The 20,239-nt window shown below is 34.2% G+C and overlaps 1 pseudogene; it reads left to right on the forward strand.

Moving 5' to 3' along the window:
• The first annotated feature begins 7,162 nt into the window (after positions 1–7,162).
• On the forward strand, positions 7,163–18,440 carry LOC149139098 (transcription elongation factor TFIIS-like; annotated as a pseudogene).
• The last annotated feature ends 1,799 nt before the right edge of the window (positions 18,441–20,239 follow it).

A 20,239-nucleotide genomic window follows, 5' to 3' on the forward strand; every position in this document is an offset into this window, starting at 1 on the left:
GCGCATGTGTCCGGATTATAGGGAGCTCAACAAGCTCACTATTAAAGATAAGTTCCCCATTCCTGTCATTGATGAATTACTGGATGAATTGCATGGATCAATTTACTTCACCAAGTTGGATCTTCGTTCGGGATATCATCAAATCAGAATGAAGATTGAAGACATTCCGAAAAAGGCATTTAGAACTCATGAGGGTCATTATGAATTTTTGGTCATGCCTTTTGGCCTTACCAATGCACCTTCAACATTTCAAGGTTTGATGAATTCAATTTTCAAACCATTCCTTAGAAAATTTGTGTTAGTATTTTTTGATGATATACTAATCTACAGCAAGTCTTGGAAGGATCATGTTGAACATGTTGACAGGGTGCTACAACTATTGGAGGAGAAACAATTATATGCAAAAAGATCCAAATGTTTCTTTGGAGTCCAGGAGGTGGAATATTTGGGTCATATTGTATCTCATGAAGGAGTTAAGGTAGACCCTAGCAAAATTAAAGCCATTAAGGAATGGAAAATCCCCACATCCATAAAGCATCTGCGAGGATTTCTTGGGTTGACAGGGTATTATCGCAAGTTTGTTAAGAATTATGGGAGAATAGCAGCACCTCTAACAACATTATTGAAGAAAGATGCATTTTCATGGACTCCGGAAGCAACAAAGGCCTTTGAACATCTTAAAGAGGCAATGTGCCAAGCACCGGTCTTAGCTACACCGGACTTCACAAAAACCTTTATTGTGGAATGTGATGCTTCAGGAAATGGAATTGGTGCTGTTCTAATGCAAGATGAAAGACCCATTGCTTTTGAAAGTCGTCCAATCAAGGGAAAGTTTTTAAGCAAAGCTATTTATGAGAAGGAAATGTTGGCAATACTCCATGCACTTAAGAAATGGCGACCCTACCTAATGGGAAGACACTTCAAGGTAAAAACGGATCATGATAGCCTTAAATACTTTTTAGAACAAAGATTATCCTCTGAAGAGCAACAAAAGTGGGTCACAAAGATGTTGGGTTATGACTTTGAAATCATCTACAAAAAAGGGAAGCAAAATGTGGTGGCAGATGCACTCTCAAGAAAGGATGAGGATGTGGAAGCATTGTTGTGTGCCATTTCTATTATCCAACCAGATTGGATAAACGAAGCAAGGGAGGAATGGAAGAATGACGAAGAAGTGTGGGCACTTATTCGAAAGCTACAACAAGATTCCAGTACGTCTGATACATTTAGCTGGCAAAATGATTCGTTATGGTACAAAGATCGCTTATACCTCTGTAAGAATTCCCAGCTAAAACAAAAGATTCTTATGGAATTGCACACTTCTCCCTTAGGAGGGCACTCAGGATTTTTAAAAACTTACCACAGGGTTAAGAAGGAATTTTTTTGGGATGGCCTTAAATCAGATATTCAAAAGTTTGTGGCGGAATGTTTGGTTTGCCAACAAAATAAAGTTGAAACAATTAAGACACCGGGTCTATTACAACCTTTATCCATTCCAAGCCAACGTTGGGAGGAGGTTTCAATGGATTTTATCACAGGTTTACCCAAGTCTGAGGGAAAGAGTGTCATCATGGTGGTAGTTGACAGACTTACCAAGTATGCACACTTTTGTGCATTATCACATCCATTTAAAGCCAGTACAGTTTCTACTGCATTTATGGAAACAATTCAAAAGCTACATGGAAACCCAAAGATTATTGTAAGTGACAGAGATCCCATTTTCACTGGAAATTTTTGGACAGAATTATTTTCTTGTCTTGGTACTCAGTTAGCTCATAGCTCATCTTATCATCCTCAATCTGATGGGCAAACTGAGATAGTAAACAAATGTTTGGAAGGATATCTTCGTTGCTTTGTATCTGATAAACAGACACAATGGGTCAAATGGTTGCCTCTGGCTGAATGGTGGTATAACACTTCCTTCCATACAACAACAAAAATGACCCCATTTATGGCACTTTATGGGTATCAACCACCATCCATCACATCATATTTAAGAGAAAATTCTAAGGTTCAGGCAGTGGAACATCACATCGAACATCAACAACAAGTCCTCCAACTCTTAAAGGATAACCTCGTGTTGGCACAAAATAGAATGAAACAACAGGCAGATCAACATCGCAGTGAAAGAAGTTTTGATGTAGGTGATTGGGTATTCCTACGGCTACAACCATATAAGCAAATGTCCCTAAAGCAAGCTAAGAAGGATAATAAATTATCACCAAAGTATTATGGTCCGTACAAGGTGTTGCAAAAGATTGGTACTATGGCATACAAATTGGAGCTTCCTGCAGCTTCTCGATTGCACCCAGTTTTCCATGTTTCATGTTTAAAGAAGGTTATAGGCGACAAGCTCCCAGTTCAAACAATATTGCCAGAACTTGACGAGGAAGGAAAAATTATATTGGAACCGGAAGCAGTCACAGAAACAAGAACTCGACAGCTACGAAATCGATCAATTTCAGAGTATCTTATCAAGTGGAAGAACTTATCCGCTGAAGATTCCACATGGGAGGATGAGAATTTTATGCAGAAGTATCCAGAACTACTCAAGCGTTGAGGACAACACTTTTTTGAAGGAGAGGGGCATGTTGGGTCCCTATAATACTAGTGATTACCCCATTACTATTGTAGTTATACCCCTTATTTATATTGTTGTGCCCCTATTACCCCCATATTGTTATTTCTGTGCCCCATAGAATCCCTCTATTGTTATTTTTGTGGATTTATATTGTTAGGTCGGCTGGATTATATTGTGACTCCTTAGACTCCTATATATAGAAAGGAGGTTTTGTCATTTGTATCATCAAAGAATTGTTCATTTATGTAATGTAAAGGAGGTTTCCCCCTTGAAGAGGCTGAATTCTAAGGCGTTGATCTATCTTTTCTATCTTTTCTTGAGCTAGTTTCATAACATCATCTCCATTAGTATTCTCCTGCATTTGTTCTTCATCAATAACATTAATCAAATTTGTTAGGTTGCCTCTCTGAGAAAATATTCCTTCATTATTCATCAGAATAAGATCCTGATCTTCAATCTCTATGACAACTTTAAATGACTATCTTCTCTCATTGAGTAACTCAAACTTAGACTCTTCCTACTGTATCCAATCAAATTCTTCCTCTTTTGAGAAATTTTCTTTGTCACCTTTTACTTCTAGATCTTCATCTATTCTAAAGATATCTTCAAAAGGTTTCTTTTCTCCTACAATACCTGCAATCATACACAAACTATCAGTTTTAAGAACATAAGACCTTGTGGTCTCACTTGATGCTTCAGTCATCATATCTCCTTGTTGTTCTGAATCCTTCATATGATTCATATGATCTTCTATAGGTATCTAGTCTTCATCTTCACCCAGAATTTCATCCTGTTCTATTTCACAAATGGAAACTTCCATTCTCAACTCAGCCTCTCTGAGTTCTCCCACCAGGCTCTTCACTTGCCTCTGTTGTAGCCTTTTTTGTAACTTAGGCCATTTCACTACCTTTTTCCTCATGACCCAACCTAGTCTTTGTCTTTCCTCAAGTATCATCCTTAATACATTGAGTTGTTGTTTCATCTCAGCAATCTCTTTGTCAATTTCCTCATGACTCATACTCTTTCCATTTGCCTTGGCATTCCCTTTCTTCATTTTTGTTCTATTTTGGTCTTCCTTAGAACCTTTGTTATCTATGTTATGACTATCAGTAGTCATCTTCTTCTCTATCTTTATTAGTTCATCACTCACTTACTATGAGCTACATTAAAGCCTCTGCAATAGCAAGTCCTCCCTGCTTCTAGTTACCTCACCAAGCTTTCCTCTGTACTTGGTCTTTTGGCAAGCACATGGTTCTTTATTCTCTAGAACCTCTTTTGAGCACTTCTTTCTGCTCCTTGTAGGCTTCAACTTATCTGCACCTTTTAGAACACAATTGTCCTCATGTACTTCAATCACAAATGAAATACTAGGTTCTGACCACCTATTCTTTCACTTAGAAAGTCTTAGCATCTTTCTTCATCCCTTAGCAATTCTACCCACATCGTTTATGGAATTACCTTTGTGAGCTACAAAAATACCTCTGCAGTAACAAGTCTCCTTCTTGCCACATATGCCTCGCTAAGCTTCTCTTTCTTCTGAGCTTAGCCTTTTAGCATCTCTCTCGTTCTTTCCTCTGGAACCAATTAAGCACTCCTTGCTCTAGGTTGTTGCAATCTTCTCACCTTCCTTTGCTGTCACCTGTGTATCAATGTTATTCAAACCAAAGATCATTCCCATGTTTTCAAAAGCTTTCTTCTTAGCTTCCTTATGAGAATACTCTTATCCTCTCCATCCAACCTTCAGTTGGATTCTTCAAGTTCACTGCCACTACATGGCTTCACAAGCAGTCTCCATCCATTCTTCACATTTGAGTGAACGCCCACTTTCCTCAAGAAAATAAACATCATTGTGTTTTCTTCATGCTTCTGCAATCTCTTTGTAAGAGTATCACTTACTCTCATGTTATCTCATGCCTTCTACTTATCAAATTCAAGTAACCTAATCTCCTATTTATTTTGCATCACACTTGTATTCTGCACAATTCTGCTTTAATTAAAAATAGCTTTAACTAGCTCTGATACCACTCTGATGCAGGTAAAAACCCACGATACCCACAATATGCATATAGAATGAATAATATTATCTATCCCAGGAATTACTTTGACCTGCTTCATCAACCCTTCATCAGCTAAGGTTTAAGACCCTTCATTTAAACCCATGAGGAATGATTTATTAACTAATCCATAGTCTACCCTTAATCCATCCTTTACATCAGGGTTCTATATTCTCCCTTCATTAAAATTTAATCAATCCTTAAGCCCACAGATATATAACCAACCCCACTCTATAACTATGGTTATTCATGGACTTACCCATAAACTTCCTATTGACGCTTTATTTCTATTATAATTTTTACATAATAAAAATATTCCACAACACACGTAAACCATACCTTTTCACCTTTTCCTCAATCTTCACAGATTACCCGATGCTTTCCCTTATTGCGATCGCAATCACGGGGTTTCAAAAGGACTCTTCAAAATCTAGCATTCCGAACTCTGGACTTGCGATATGAGATTGCCTTCCCCACCATTGATTTCATTCATCAGATCAACAGATATCACAATATCGCATCACATCAACATGTTCTTCCATCTCCTCTCACAAGCAACGTACGACAACACAACCAGACTTCAAATACATTTAAAGTTGTGCCTATGACCTCTTTGGGTCCGCTCTCCACAAATCCTTTTTCCTTGTAATCTCCACTGTTGATCTTACCCTCGATCTGATGGCTATACTTCTTCCTGATCAAAAAATCAAACCAACACTTTATAATCATTGATTGAGATCTACTTGATCTGACGGTCCACAATGATATTGAGTGGACTACTTACGCGACGTTTAGCCGCTTTATGGACCCGATGAGAATTATAAACACTCAATCTATAAAAGTTTAGGTCCGCCCTTCTAGTTAACATTCGATCTCTTTAAGGGCTGATATCTATTGGATGATAGAGGTCGTTAAGTCCTATGATCTGCGACCCTTCAACTAGCACGTGGGTTATCAACCTCTCAACCACTATAGTTGACTATGTCGTAAGTGTTGACTTTTATGATCAACAATTGAGATCAATTGCAGGACATCAACCATGATCAAGGGGATTTATTCTCTCCTACCCCCACAACTCTTTACTTTGGGTTCATGTCGTTTCTTCAATGTTCTTTTCTAATGTTGGCTTTCTTAAGGGTTATGGTCCTTCATTGTTCTGCCACAACTCTCTACTCGACTTGCACCTTTATGCTCTTCCACCTTCACTGTAGCACTAAAGGCTTCCTTCTGTACGGTCCATGTGTACAAAGCCATAACACCTCTCTATGGTTCTTTGCTCAAACCTCTTGCTGACTAGCAATTCTACCCATTACTTCTTTTGCTTGATTTGTTATTTCTAAGACAACTCTACCCACAATCACAACTGTAGAGTTACCTCAACAACTTCTACCCAACCGCAGTTGGAATTTGTTCTGTTACTCTTCTTTGTATTTCGCCTCTGATTTTGGATATGCACATGCAACCTATGTTACACAGAATCACTCTAGCCACACACAAATTATAATTCAATTACACAGTACACATTGTACAAACTCTGAATTGACTTGGTTGTATTAAAAAATGAGTATTTGCACAAGAGTCTGTCTCTGGCCTGATTTTCTAATCAATGGCCTTTCTTCTCTCGGCCATAGGCTTACAATCTAACTCTTTGACTCACTAGCTACTCTCTAGCTACTTCTCCAACTACTTCTCCAACTACTTCTCTATGCCTTTTAGGCTTACATTTTATACAAAAGGTTCCGTTGAACTAATTCTGGTTCAGCTCCTTAATTTGCTGAACTAAATCCTAAATATCCTCTAAGTCCACTGTTAACTCCTACTTATCCCTAAGAATCATCTCTAGCTCCTCAAATCATGAAATCACTTTCTAGTTCAAGACTTACAATTAATTTCTAACTCTCTCATCATCATTAATCACTCATGTTCTCATACATCCGAGAGAATTTACAAATATCCACACAATATCTAATTAATTCCTATTCTAATCACTTGAAACATTAATAACTACATACATAGGAATCCAACTTCCTTGAAAACACAAGACCCCTAAGTTAACTAGACTATGATGAAATTGTTGAGCTGAATGCTCTTGCACCATTAGTTCTAGCCACTGCATATTCATCACGCCTCATTACAACCTTTTTAACAATATTTTTGTATGATTTAAGATTTGTGTCATGAGATTCCCCAGTACAGTGGTATCATCTTGTGCAGGTAGTGAGTTTATTGTAGAGGTTGTTATCAGTAAAGTTGTAACTTGTAAGTTATAAACAGAGTTGGATGTGTAAGCTTTAGATTGTTTGTCTGTACCCTTATGCAAACGTCTACTTTGATTGTTTCATTTTGTGTTGTACAAGTCAAGAACATGTCTTTTTAAAATTATTATGTTGGCACACATTTTTATTTATTTGAATTGTAAATTTAACTTGCGGTGCATGACATTTTCTTTCAGCCATTTTCTTGCACTAAAATACATTTATGTTATGACATAAATTGAAGAATGTAAGTCCATGTTTACTTATTGAAGATGGATGTTTTGCACATTCTTATCTGGATGGTTGTTGTGAACTATAATGTAAAGTTTCTTTTACTCTGGGTACTTCATTAGGATTTTTACCGTGGAGAAAATATCTGAAAGAAAAGTATTGGTATCATTTGTATAATTTTACTTTCTCCTTCATTTTCTTTGCTCTTTTCCTTTATCTTTGAATGGTTCTCTTAAAAATTTACCTCTATCTTGAAAGTTTAGTCTCATTCTCTTTTGATGTCCACTAGTTTGGCTAATGCATCTCTCTATGTTTAATGGACCTTTTAAAGGTACCTTTTTCTTTGATTTAAAGTAGTCAAGGTAAACTGTTTAGTTCATGAGTGTGCAACTTTTTTCAAGTGACGTTTTTCTTATGGATGCTAGTAACTTCATTTTTTTATGATACTTCTATTATTAGGTTTGCAGATACCCCCGACTTCTCACAAAGCATCCTCAAGTAAGTATTTGTGTTAGCCATTAGCTTACTTGATTCTTGGAAGAAGGTTGTGAGAACAGAAACTCTTGTTAACAATGGAAACAAAGCTACAAAGTTAGAAGATAAGTAGTCCAAGACTTTTAAAGTGGAGGTCAATGCTGTTAAGAAAGAGTCTATAAAGGTTGAGAAGAAACCTAAGGAAGAATAAGCATCTATCAACAATAACAAGGTATCATCCTCTTCAAATGGCCCTCCAAAGCTAACAAGTATGATTATGTGTTATAACACAGTACGAGAAACAAAGCTACAACGTTAGAAGATAAGCAGTCCAAGACTATTAAAGTAGAGGTTAATGTTGTTAAGCAAGAGTCTGTATAGGTTGAGAAGAAACCCAAGGAAGAAGAAGCATCTATCAGCAACAACAAGGTATCTTCCTCTTCAAATGGCCCTCCAAAGCTAACAAGCATGATTAAGTGTAATAACACAGTACGAGACATGATCCATGAGATTCTTCATGAGGTTTTTAGCAAAGTAGGTAACAAAGCTGATGGTGACAACCTGGTGAGAGAAAATGCATGTGATCTAGTACAAGTTGTAGTTTATATTGAGACACTGACGTTTGAAAAGTTAGGGATGTCTACACTAGTAGAAAATGAGAAATTAGTGAATAGGTGACTATAAAATTTAGTCACCACCTCTGTTCCAAGTGAAATACTACAAAAAATGAGAAATCTTAAGTGACCAAACTAAAAATAACTAACATAAATCACTAATTTAGTCTAAGAACAAAAATACAACTACCTAACAAGTACTACAATAATATGAATCATTTTTATGTTAGTAATATTAATTGTGTCAAGCAATCTAAACATACAAGCAATAGGGGATTGAAAGGCTGTAAAAATTATTTTATGTATTTTTAAAAAATCTATTCATTGAATCTAATTGGATCTAGTTCCAATTTGAAATTAATTTTAAGAGGAATTTTAATTTTTAAGACTATAATATCAAAATAAAACTACTTTAATTTCATATTAACCGACATAGAACGATCTTAACCCCGTATCTATAAAGCCTTGAGAGGGATCCAATCTCTCAAGATGCAAACTTTTTTTTATAGTGCAAAACTCTAGGAAATATTTGCACCTCGAGAGATTGGATCCCTCTCGACACTTGATAGTTATAGGGTTAATATGGATCTACATTGGTTATATAATAGTATATAATATCTATATTTGTATTTTTGTCTCTTTGTTATTCCTTCTCTCTATCACACCCACCAAAAATACAGACACTCTCTCTCCCTCTCTTCCCCTTCTCTGTCTATCTCTCTCTTCCCCTTATCTGCCTATCTATCTATATCCTCCTGTCTATTCCCTCACTCTCTTCTCTCTCCCTCACTCTCTCTCCATGACTCCCTTGTCACCCACTCTCTCTCTCGACCTTTCTTCCTTTATTTTTTCTGTGTTCCCTCCCTCTCCTGCCCCCTCAAATTCCATCTCTCTCTCTCCACATCTCTATCTTCCTTACTATCTATCCCTTATCTCCCACCTCCCTCTATCTCTCCCTCCAAATCTCTATCTCTCTCTATCTCTCTTCTATCTAACTATATCATTATCTCCCCCCTCCCTGCCCATCTCCATCGCTATGTTTCCATCTCTCTCCCTTCCCCTTCTCTCTTTATCTCTATCCTCTCCTATTCTTTATCTTCCCTACTCTCCGCTCAACCTCACTCTCTCTCCATCTCTCCCTTCTCACTCCTCTCTCTCTCCACCTCTATCTCTCTATGTATTTTTTCTTTCCACCCTATCTCTCCCACTCCAACTCCATCACTCTCTCTCTCTTCCTCACTCTCGCTCCCTCTTTGCCACCTCATTCTCTCCCCCTCCCTCCCCTTCACTATCTCTTTATATCTTTCTCTATCCTCCAACATTTTCACTATATCCCTCCCTCTCTCTTCCCCCTCCCCAACTCTCTCTTAAATTTGATCACATTGTATCGTGTTTAAGAAATTATCTGAATTAAAAAAAAAATTTAATTGGTTGTAAAATATTAAACCTATATTTTGGATCAATCATGTCAATGAAAATAAAATAATGAAAAACCTTAGAAAATCATGAACTATATTTAATCTATTATAATTAGTCAATTTTCCTTCTCTCATCCCTTGGATCTTTAGCTAAGATGGATCTATCCCGGTTCTTTACATATAAAGAACCGGCATAGATCCATCATAGCTTAATTTTATTAAAACATTAATTTGATCTTAATGGGAATATGTTTAGTAGTCGTGACGATAGAGGGTTTAGATATATCTCAAAATGTAACATTTTCCCCTATAGATTCAATTAAAAAAATGTTGTAAAATTAAATTAAAATAAAATATTTTTACTATGAAAAAATTTATGGTTTCTTGGCATGTGGTATTGACAAGCCATGGTATTGACCCATTGTATTGTAACAAAGCTGATTTACAAGTTAATATCCATGGTAAAGTGAGGGTGAATATCCATGGTTAAAAATCTTGTCATATTGTTATAAAACATTTTTATTGTGAAATAATTTATGTTTTGTGGGCATGTGGTATTGATAATCCATGACATTGGACCATGGTATTAGCCCATTGCATTGTAATAAATCCTATTCACAAGTTAACAACATATTAAATTTTATTAATTTTATTAATTTAACTTTTTATTATTAATTGAGGCCATATTTAAATGTTCACACTCATCCCAATATCACTTTTAACTTCTTCTTCTTCTTTTTAATTTAGGATCTTTCACAAAAATAACAAATTCCTATTCAAAATAAATCATTTAACCCAATTTCAATTTATATATTTTATTTTATATTATAAATATTTCTTTTATTTTTTCCATTATAAATATTTCTTTTCTTTTTCATTTCCAGTTTAGCCCTAGGTTCAAATAAAATATTCGCAGATTACAACATCACATTGTAGCACTACATTTTTCTCTGTCTTGTCTATATTTGCGTGGAAATGCCAGAAGAAGGAAGAGCATCAACACGATCTATGGATTTCATGGGATTCGAACCACAAATGGAGTTTTCATTGGAAACACCTTAGGAGAGCATCAACGATTAGATGAAGGGCAAGGTCATTGGGGCTAGATATTTTGGCCATTTGTACATGGGTATGAATTTGGACTCTGGAGAGTTCCTCCTTTTTACTAAAGATGATTTTTGTTCTTATGGGTAAACAATTTCGAGGGTTTGGCCATTTGTACATGGGTATGAATTTGAACTCTGGAGAGTTCTTCCTTTTTACTAAAGATGATTTTTGTTCTTATGGGTAAGTAATTTCAAGGTTTTATATGATCAAAGCATAAATTTTATCTAGAACTGAGGGTTTAATGATTATGATAATGCAAATCTTGATTGCGACCAACAATTTATCAAAAGACAATACACAAGTAAGCATTTTTGATGTCCTTATTTTAGAAATGGTTTAATGATTATGATAATGAAGATCTTGATTGTGACGACAATTCATCAAAAGACAATGGACATATAAGCATTTTGCATGTCCTTACTGTAACAGATCAGTTCACTCCTCACTAACTTTTCTAGGGTCAGAATGCATGAAATTTTATTTTTTATTTTCACCTTTCTTTTAGTGGTTGATTGTTTGTGTAATGGAATCTACCATGCCAAAATTCAAAGGGCTTGAGTGATGCAAGAAAAATTTCTAGTAGGATGCAAATACTAGACCTTCCTCAAACTTTGTTACATGAAATTAAAATTTCTTGTAATCACGAACATAAAATATTTTCTGTTTCATCCTTAGATTCCCATCTCAATGCTTATAGTTTTAAACCATGTTATTATATTTTAAGTAGAATATACTTAGATCCATTAAACCTTATAACTCTCAAAAGCTTAAGTTAATTTCAACTAAAAAGAAGGAACCTGAATGGCTTTTGCAATTTAGACTCAATGCTTAGAGAAGATGATTAAAAATGGAAGAACCCAAATGGTTTGATAACTTTTACCCACCCATAAATTTCCAAGACCTTTGTTATGATTTTGAACCTAAACAGAGAGAGTAGAAGCAGAAGATGATCTTAGATGAGTGGACCCTAAGCTGCTTGATAATTTTTGAAAGTTGGGAATGCCCTTGAATAGAAAAAGAGATTGACCAACATTGTTGTAGATGTTGATTTGACAATGTTTTCATTGCTACCATTCATAGGTAGACTCTATATGAAGTTGGGGTTATCTTTTGTTCATTATAAGAGGTAATTCAGGAGTATCTTAATCTAGTTAGAATGTAGCTTGGTAGGGTTGTTCCTCCTGCTGATAATTTTTATGATGCACTATATTTTTTCTTTTTAGTGATATCTCCTTCTATTAAATCCCCAAGAAAACCTTGTCACCCATGGAAATATCCAATTATTTCAGGATGAATGAGATGGAGACTAGGCAGTTTGAGAGGACTCTTATTGTTGTATATGAGAGGAGTTCTTGGAGGTGAGAGGAGTTTTGTGACATATATTGAAGGATGCACTACACCATTTATGACACCAATCATCTCCATGCCATAGTAGTGGATCTCTATTGAAGAGAGGGAGCAACGATAAAGTATTCCACTGTCAAGAATTTGTATGTCAGGGAAGAGGTATGCATATGTGGGACTTATAATTTTATTACGAAAAGAGGTTTGTGTGATGGAGACAAATCAAGGATTTCATGGACCTAAGTATGACTGGTTTGACAATCACTTCAAAATACTCGATCATTGTTTTGAAAGGCGAAGATGTAATTGGAAAGTTCTATTTTGTTGCCTTGAAAAATAAATATCAATAGGGGGGGGACAAAGATGATCCATATAGGGAGGAATTGTAGGAGTAGGATTGTTTCTAAAATTATATCTATAGGAAAGTCAAGAAACTACTAAAGAGGATTAGTGCAGGTGCAAAAAAATTATCATATTGCAAGGAACTTTCCACAGTGTGATTCGATGCTCATCGGTGACTAGGCAGTTGCAAAAACTTATTGCTACATTTAGGTACAATTTGAGTTTCATTCAAAAGACTGTAATCTCATTTATTGATATTCATTCTCATGTCCTTGTCTCTCTTAATTTCAATGTGGTATGTTTGGAATGGGTTAAATAATAAAGCATATAATTGAGTAAAATAGACACCCACATGTCAGTACAAGTCATTGTGCATACTCTCTATTTCTTATACAATTAGAAGTGAGGAATATGATGTGCGCACATCTAAAAATCCTAGTAGGCATGTTGAATCGAGTCTTAGCATGGAAATCGAAACCAAGAATCATAAAATATCAATAAATTTGTGACATAGAGTAAAAAACACAATAAAAGATTTTATGCCAACATTGTTTATTTAGTGCAAGATACTACTAATATTTCATAACTTTTAGAGATGGTGGATGTCATGAAGATTCCCTCAAGCAAATTTACTGACATGAAGATAATATGGTAAGTGCAACTATTTACTTTAAATAGGCTAAATTTAGTTAATTAAAACAAGTATTAAAATCACTAGAAACACCACCCCTTTTTATTTTAAATAGGCTAAATTTAGGTAATTAAAACAAGTTTGAAAATCATTAGCAACACCACCCCGCATAATTTTATTTCCAGTTGTACAAGATAATATTGGATAAAATTATGAGCACTTCCATTTAAATTGACCCTACATAAAATAACAAACAAGGTTGATGCTTTTGAAAGCTATATCCATCATTAAATATAAGATATGACAAGGATGGCTCATAGTTTTAAAGGCTATATCCATCACCAACCATAAGATAAGAGTTAATGAGATCAAAAAATGTTTGTCTTGATATAACATGTAAACATCATATTACTTATAAATCATGCATATTGTATCTTATTGTGTATATGTTAAATGTATAACTTTGGTCTAGATAATGTTTTACATTTAAATTGTCAAATATGTCGAAGTTACATTACACTATCTTAAATCCACACACAAATAAAATATCAGAAATATGGCAGGGGAATGAGTAAGCATTTTCAGAGTGCTTTAAAATTTCGACTTGATTGGTGAAGAACCAATTCAATGTTATTTTTAGAGTATTAAGTTATTAACCGAAGACAAAAAAAATTCCCCTTCCTTGGTGAAGAACCAATTCAATTCTATTTTTGGAGTATTAAGTTATTAACCGAAGACAAAAAAACGTTTGTCTCTTAAATGATTGAAAAAGGATATTTAGAATGTTATATAAAAGTTACATTTCACGTAGCTATATCTACCCTTACGTAACTATAATATTCCAACTCCATTTTTTTTATATATAAGTTACATTTCATGTACCTATAGAAGTTAAATTTATGTGTTTTAGATAGAATTTACATTTTACATAGCTATATCCACCATGATGTAACTATGATATTCCAACTCCAATTTTTTCACATTTTTCAACATTTTAAAGATTTGTCTATTTTAGTGTGATTATGCAATTAAATAGTTGATATTGTTTAATACATCTCCTATTTGCAACATTTTTAATTTTTAAGTGGGCTCTTGGGTAGGTTTTTGTTACTACCATATATCATGTTTTAAGTAGATGGTGTTTTATATTTCACCGAAGAGACTTTAGGAGCAACCTTGAATTTTATGGTTGCTTCCATTATACATCTAATATTTGCAACCTTTTCCACATGAAGAATCCAATAGCCCATGTTGAACATGAAGTACCTCAAAAAATTGATAATATCAGTTATTCTATTTCCAAAGGGAGATAGATCGAGAGAAGGCAATGACAACTATCATAAATGGCTTTTGTCGGGTTATATTTAATGAAATCCCACTAGAATTTGCTACTAAAGTAAATCAATTGATGAATTTGAAGCTTGAAGGTAGTGTTGAATAGGTGTTGCAAGGCACACTATAACGCTATCTATCTACATTATTCTAATGCCATGAGATGGTGTCTCAATAACACTATTATCTAGTGACGGGTGCTAGATGTAGATAGCTTTCTCATGTCCTACAGGTAAATCATATCATTATATTTCTATGAAATCTCAGAATGTGTTCAAAGTTTGTCTGAGATAAGGAAATATGTATGTACTCTTGAATTTATCAATGTTTTAATAAGATAAAGAATAAAATTGTGATTGAAAATAATTGGAATCTACCATATAAATTTACTTTACTACATGGAATTCTTGATTTGCTAGATCCCAACTAGTTAGGGTTGAATTTATTTTTGTTGTAATGAGATTAAGAATAAAGTTGTCATTTAAATCACTAAAATATACCATGTAAGATTTATTCACTACATGAAATTGTTTATTTGTTAGAGCCCAACTTATTAGGATTATGAAGAGTCCTCTTTCATGACAATATTTATGAATGCTCTATTCTTTCTCAAAGAATAACATGTTACAGAAAGGTGGAAAATAATTGAGATGCAAATGAATGGTTTCTGTTTTAAAATGTATGGAGGGAGTATAAAATCATTTTCAGTTGTGTTCAAATATTTTGGATCACCCACTAAAGTGCTTCATTTTCCTCCTAGTTAGTTTCATTTCTACTATCCCAATGCTTCGACAAGTCCTTCTCCAAAGTCATCTCTTAAAAATATTGGAGGGGAATTGATTACTTGATTGGAACCCATGGATTACAATTTGATTAGGAGCAATGGATGAGAAAGCTTCACATTCTTCAATATATTCGATAAGTTAAAATCATATTGAATGATTCCCTTTCTGTTTAATTGATACGACAATCACTCGAGCATTTGTTAGGATTTTGAGACCTTTGTCAGTGAATTTTGTTTGCTGAAAGTTATGTTATCAATTAAAGAAACTAAATAAAAGGTGAAATGATGCAATGGAAGGATTTTATGCTTTAGTGCCTAAGAATTCCTTGCTAATGTGAAGGGCTTGGTATTTTCTTGACTCAAGATTAGTTGCATTTTTCTTCCTAGCATTTCTTTTAATTTCATTTTTGTTGTGTTTATATTGTTATCCTTGAAGTTGGTGATCTACTATGTGTGTAATAGGAAGTATTAACTACTAAGCACTCTCAAAGGTGATATTGATGGATGACTAACTTTAAATGTCCCTACTTGACACTTTAGTATTATATGATTATGCAAACAAATTATTTATCAATATTAAAGGGAATATGATTAACGTGCAGTGTTTCTTGGCTTGTCATATAATTACTGCATTTTGGCCCCCAATAATATATTTGAGGCTACATTTTGGTTGTTACTTGTCGAGCTTCCCTTTGGCTTAGAACAACATTGGGGATAAATGTCCATTGCATTGCTATTGGACATCATCAAAGAGGAATTCACCAAAAGAGGCAGAGGACATGGGAGCAACTGGTACAATGAGCAGATAACTACTAGAGAAACACCAAGGCACCACAATTTCTTATGTATTTATATTCACTCGAAATTAACTAGTCACAAAAAGTACATTTTTTTCCAAATATTTTCATGTATACAGAAATACTAAAAATGAAATTTCAGACTAATTATTCAAACTAATAATTCTCTGATAGTCATAATTTATAATTAAATAGTATAATATGATTAATATTATAGGACACAACTATAGGGTCTGACTGTGAGGGGAATTGTGACAACATATATACACTTCTAATTTTATTAGATGAACATCTCTCAGAGTGTGATATCCATCCAACGAAATGTACTCCTGGAGGCCATTGTGGGATTGAAATTTTTTCTTTTAGTGGACAAGTGGTGATATATTTTCTTAGGCCTTAGTGTTCTACTTCCATAAGGAATTGAAACTACTCACAACTAGCACTTTCATTCAACCAAGTGAGGTAGTCATCTTGGAAAGTTGAATCATTTTGTCTCCACAATCCAATATGATGTTGGATCAATCTCATGATCCTAAACACATAGGTTATAATAGCGAGTAGATTTTACTGTGGGAAAAATAATATCCAAATTTAAGGAACATGACTCTTTTACAACAAGAAATAAGGATATTTTTAAACTGATCTATTTTTTTCCATTTGTTTCCACAAGTTATCTATTTCCTGATATTTTTAACATGTAAGTTAGTTGGTATGATTGGGACTAAAATTTTTTTGAATGTTGAATACTACATTCTTAAGTTGTTATTCTCTATGGTGAATTTTTATTTACTTGGTTTATACAGGTCATCTAGCCGCATAGTGGCCACTATCAAATGTTGAGGTATATGTCATATAAATATTTTATAGTCTACTTTATTTTATATTCAAATATTTATCATCTTTCATGTCTTATACTCTGAATTGTATCTTCTTTCATTTTCATGAGAGGAACTCAATATTGATGGTAAGAAGCAACAATTGAAGAAAGAGAAGAATGATAACATTGGAGCGATAAATGCAAAATGAGAGAGAGAAGAGAGTTTATGTAGTGATATCCTTAAAGCCAATTTCTTGCATAAGACACATTGTCAAGCCTTCAAAACTGTTGAATTCACTTGCAATGCTTTGGAAACATAGTTATAATGTTTTGAAATGATGAAACAATATTTCTTGTGTAAATTATAGCCCAACCGATACTAAGTTGGAAACTCATATTGTAATACATGATATTTTATATAATAAAATTTATATGGTTCAAATTATTTTTATTTTCACTTGATATTATTTAGTATTGTAATTAACATATGTAACTTTGCGTTATCATATTAGATAAACATGCAAATTTTATGGAATTTTTTTAAAATTTAGTCACAAAATCATACTAATTAACTTACGTTGATTAATAATGAACAGATAAAATCAATCTAAAACTTTACTAGTTTATATTACTTAATGATGAACATGAATAAAATGAATATATGACTAAATTAGTCATTTATAATGATGATGAACGAACTTAAATGAAATGAATAGAAACTACTAAATCAATCATTTATATAATGAATATGAAAATACCAAAAAAAGATAAATGGCTATTGGAAATGATAAGTTTTTTTATTAAAATGATGAGTAAATTTTGCATATATATGTCTATTAGTAGCTAATTTATAGTATGTTATATCACGACTAAAATTTAGTCATATTTATTTCGTCATTAATTGGTTTCAAATGATGACTAAAATTTGCATATATATGACTATTAGTAGCTAGTTTACAGTATCTTATAACATGACCAACATTTTGGTCATATTTCTTTGGTCATTAATTTGCTTTCTCGAGGATTCATATAGTAATATATTTTGTTATATATTTGGTCATTAATTGCAAAAATTAATGACTAAACCAATGAAAAACTAATGGCCAAAGTAATGACTAAATATACTACTAGATGGTAAAATCGAGGAAATCAATTAATGACTAAGCTAAAAATGACTAAAAGTTGGCTGCATTATAAGATACTGTAGATTAGCTACTATTGGTCACCAATTGAGAAATGGTTGTTTCTATGCAAATTTTAGTTGTTTCTTTAGTAATTTATTAGTCTTTTTGTACTAGTGCTACTAGAGCCTAGAAGTTGAAATATAGGTCCATCATGTTCAACCTGAAAGATGCAAACAATCCAGATTTGAGAAGGAGAGTTCTTCTTGGGCAAATTAAGCTAGAGAAACTTATTGTCATGACAGTGGAAGAAATGGCTAGTGATCAAAGAAATCTCAAGAACAAACAGATCAAAGACAAGGTAGTTTTCGAGTGTGAGCATGGGATAAATATTAAAGCTACAATAGACTAATTCCAGTGTCGTAAATCTGGTCAGCGGAAGTGTACTTACTATCAATTGCAAACAAGAAGTGCAGATGAACCTATCACTACCTTTGTCACATGTGTAAACTGTAATAACCATTGGAAGTTTTGCTAATTTCAAGCCAGACTGGTAGCTTGATAGGTAGAGAAGAATTAGGTTATTGAGATCTAGAGATTCATTGCCGACACGTTTTTGGTTAACACTCTTAAGGGCACCCTTGATTGAAAATTGATATTTGTCACATATTTACTTGACATTAGTGTTATAGCTCCAAATCTCACTCTTATGGTTTGTGATGCTGCACCCATGACGTAGGGCAACTCCTCCTTCCAAACCTGGTCCGAAATCTAAAAAACAGTGTTTTATTCCCTATACGCGACATTGCCCTAAGGTAAACGCATGTATACGTGGGTATGTTTATACCCAACCTATGTATATGTCTTAAAACACATAAGAAAAAAAAAATCTCCTTAATTTCGGGCGAAGATCGCGGGTTTCACCTGCTGATCACTTGTTAGTGCCCATGGCCCAACTGTTCCCAACGAATTCCCAACTAAAAAACTACTTTGGGAGAAGTATAAAAAGGCTTCAATGGGAACGCCTAAGGGAGGAGAGAGGAGAGAGAAAGGTTATTATGCTAAGATTTCCCTGACCAGGTCTGAAGATCCTTGTGCCTCCTGCACTTCCCCCAATTTTACAGGAAACCCTTGTTTCCTTGTGTGATGATATCCATCTACTACTTGTCATATCATGGAGTAAGTCATGGAAGGAGTTTGTTAAAGGCTTGACACTGAACGAATCCCGAGGAAGGTTCCGCTTGGAGCCTGCGAAAGGACGACTCAGGTGAAATTGTTCCTTTCTGTACTTTATTTGTCTATAATAAAAGAAACAAATGTCTTTGTTCCTGATATAAATCTTCTTCATGTTTATGATATTCATGTTAGAATTCATATGTGAATGGTTGTTTAATTGCATAACTAACTACCTTTCTTCATAACATGAAGATGGCTTCTTTATAATGTTTAGTCCATATACTATTATACTTTCTTGAATTGATTGTTTTGCAGGTCAAAGGAGCAAAAGGAACTCCAAGAAGGGTTTGGACCCTGGAAGGACCTTCTCAAATGTAGGACCCCAAGTATGCCCCTTATCGTAGAGTTTGCTTATATTAGCATTATGGCTGTATGGAATGTGTGTTTCTCTGTATAGACAACTTTCAGTCTGCTAGGGTATCAGCCCAACACCCTAGGGGAACTTTTGCCTTAACAGAATTGGCGACTCCACTGGGGACAACATCATTGTTGTTCCTAATTTTGGTGTGTTCAAGCCAATCAGGGCTCAACTGTCTGTTTGCTTGCTGTTGCTGTGTAGTCTGTTCCTATAGGAACTTGAATTGTATGTTTGGTCAGTTTCTTCAGATTATTTTTTATTTTTTCTTGAAATCTTTTTTATACGTTGTTTTTCTTGCTTATAGAGGCGTATATATGCATGTTTCCTTAAGTTAACCTATGTATACGCAAGTTTCCTTAGGCACAGTCACGTATACACACAATCTGTACATCAGTACAGTCACGTATATCTTGCAATTTTCAAGATTTTTTAAATCCTTTTGTTTCTGAAGATCTGTCTGCTCGTTTGATTCAGTCCTGAACAGTTACTTTCCAGTGTCAGTTTTTAGTTTTACAGCAAGTATCTGATTTTGAATTCTCTCTGATTGTGAAGTGTTGGTCTTTTCTTTGTTTTTGCAAGCATCATCGTTTTGTCAAGCACACAAGATTTCTTGTTAGGAGTCTTGGCTGCTCTGTTTTGTCAGAGCAGAAAGGATGATCTCAGCCTTTGTGTCAAATCTTGTTTTGGTGACCTTTTGTGTTTGCTTGTTAAAACTACTTTTTGTGACCATCGTCTTTTCTTGT

The sequence above is a fragment of the Pinus tabuliformis genome, chromosome X, assembly GCF_031772625.1.
Source record: "Pinus tabuliformis cultivar Carrire ecotype Pingquan chromosome X, CPIR1, whole genome shotgun sequence".
Taxonomy (NCBI): Eukaryota; Viridiplantae; Streptophyta; class Pinopsida; order Pinales; family Pinaceae; genus Pinus; species Pinus tabuliformis.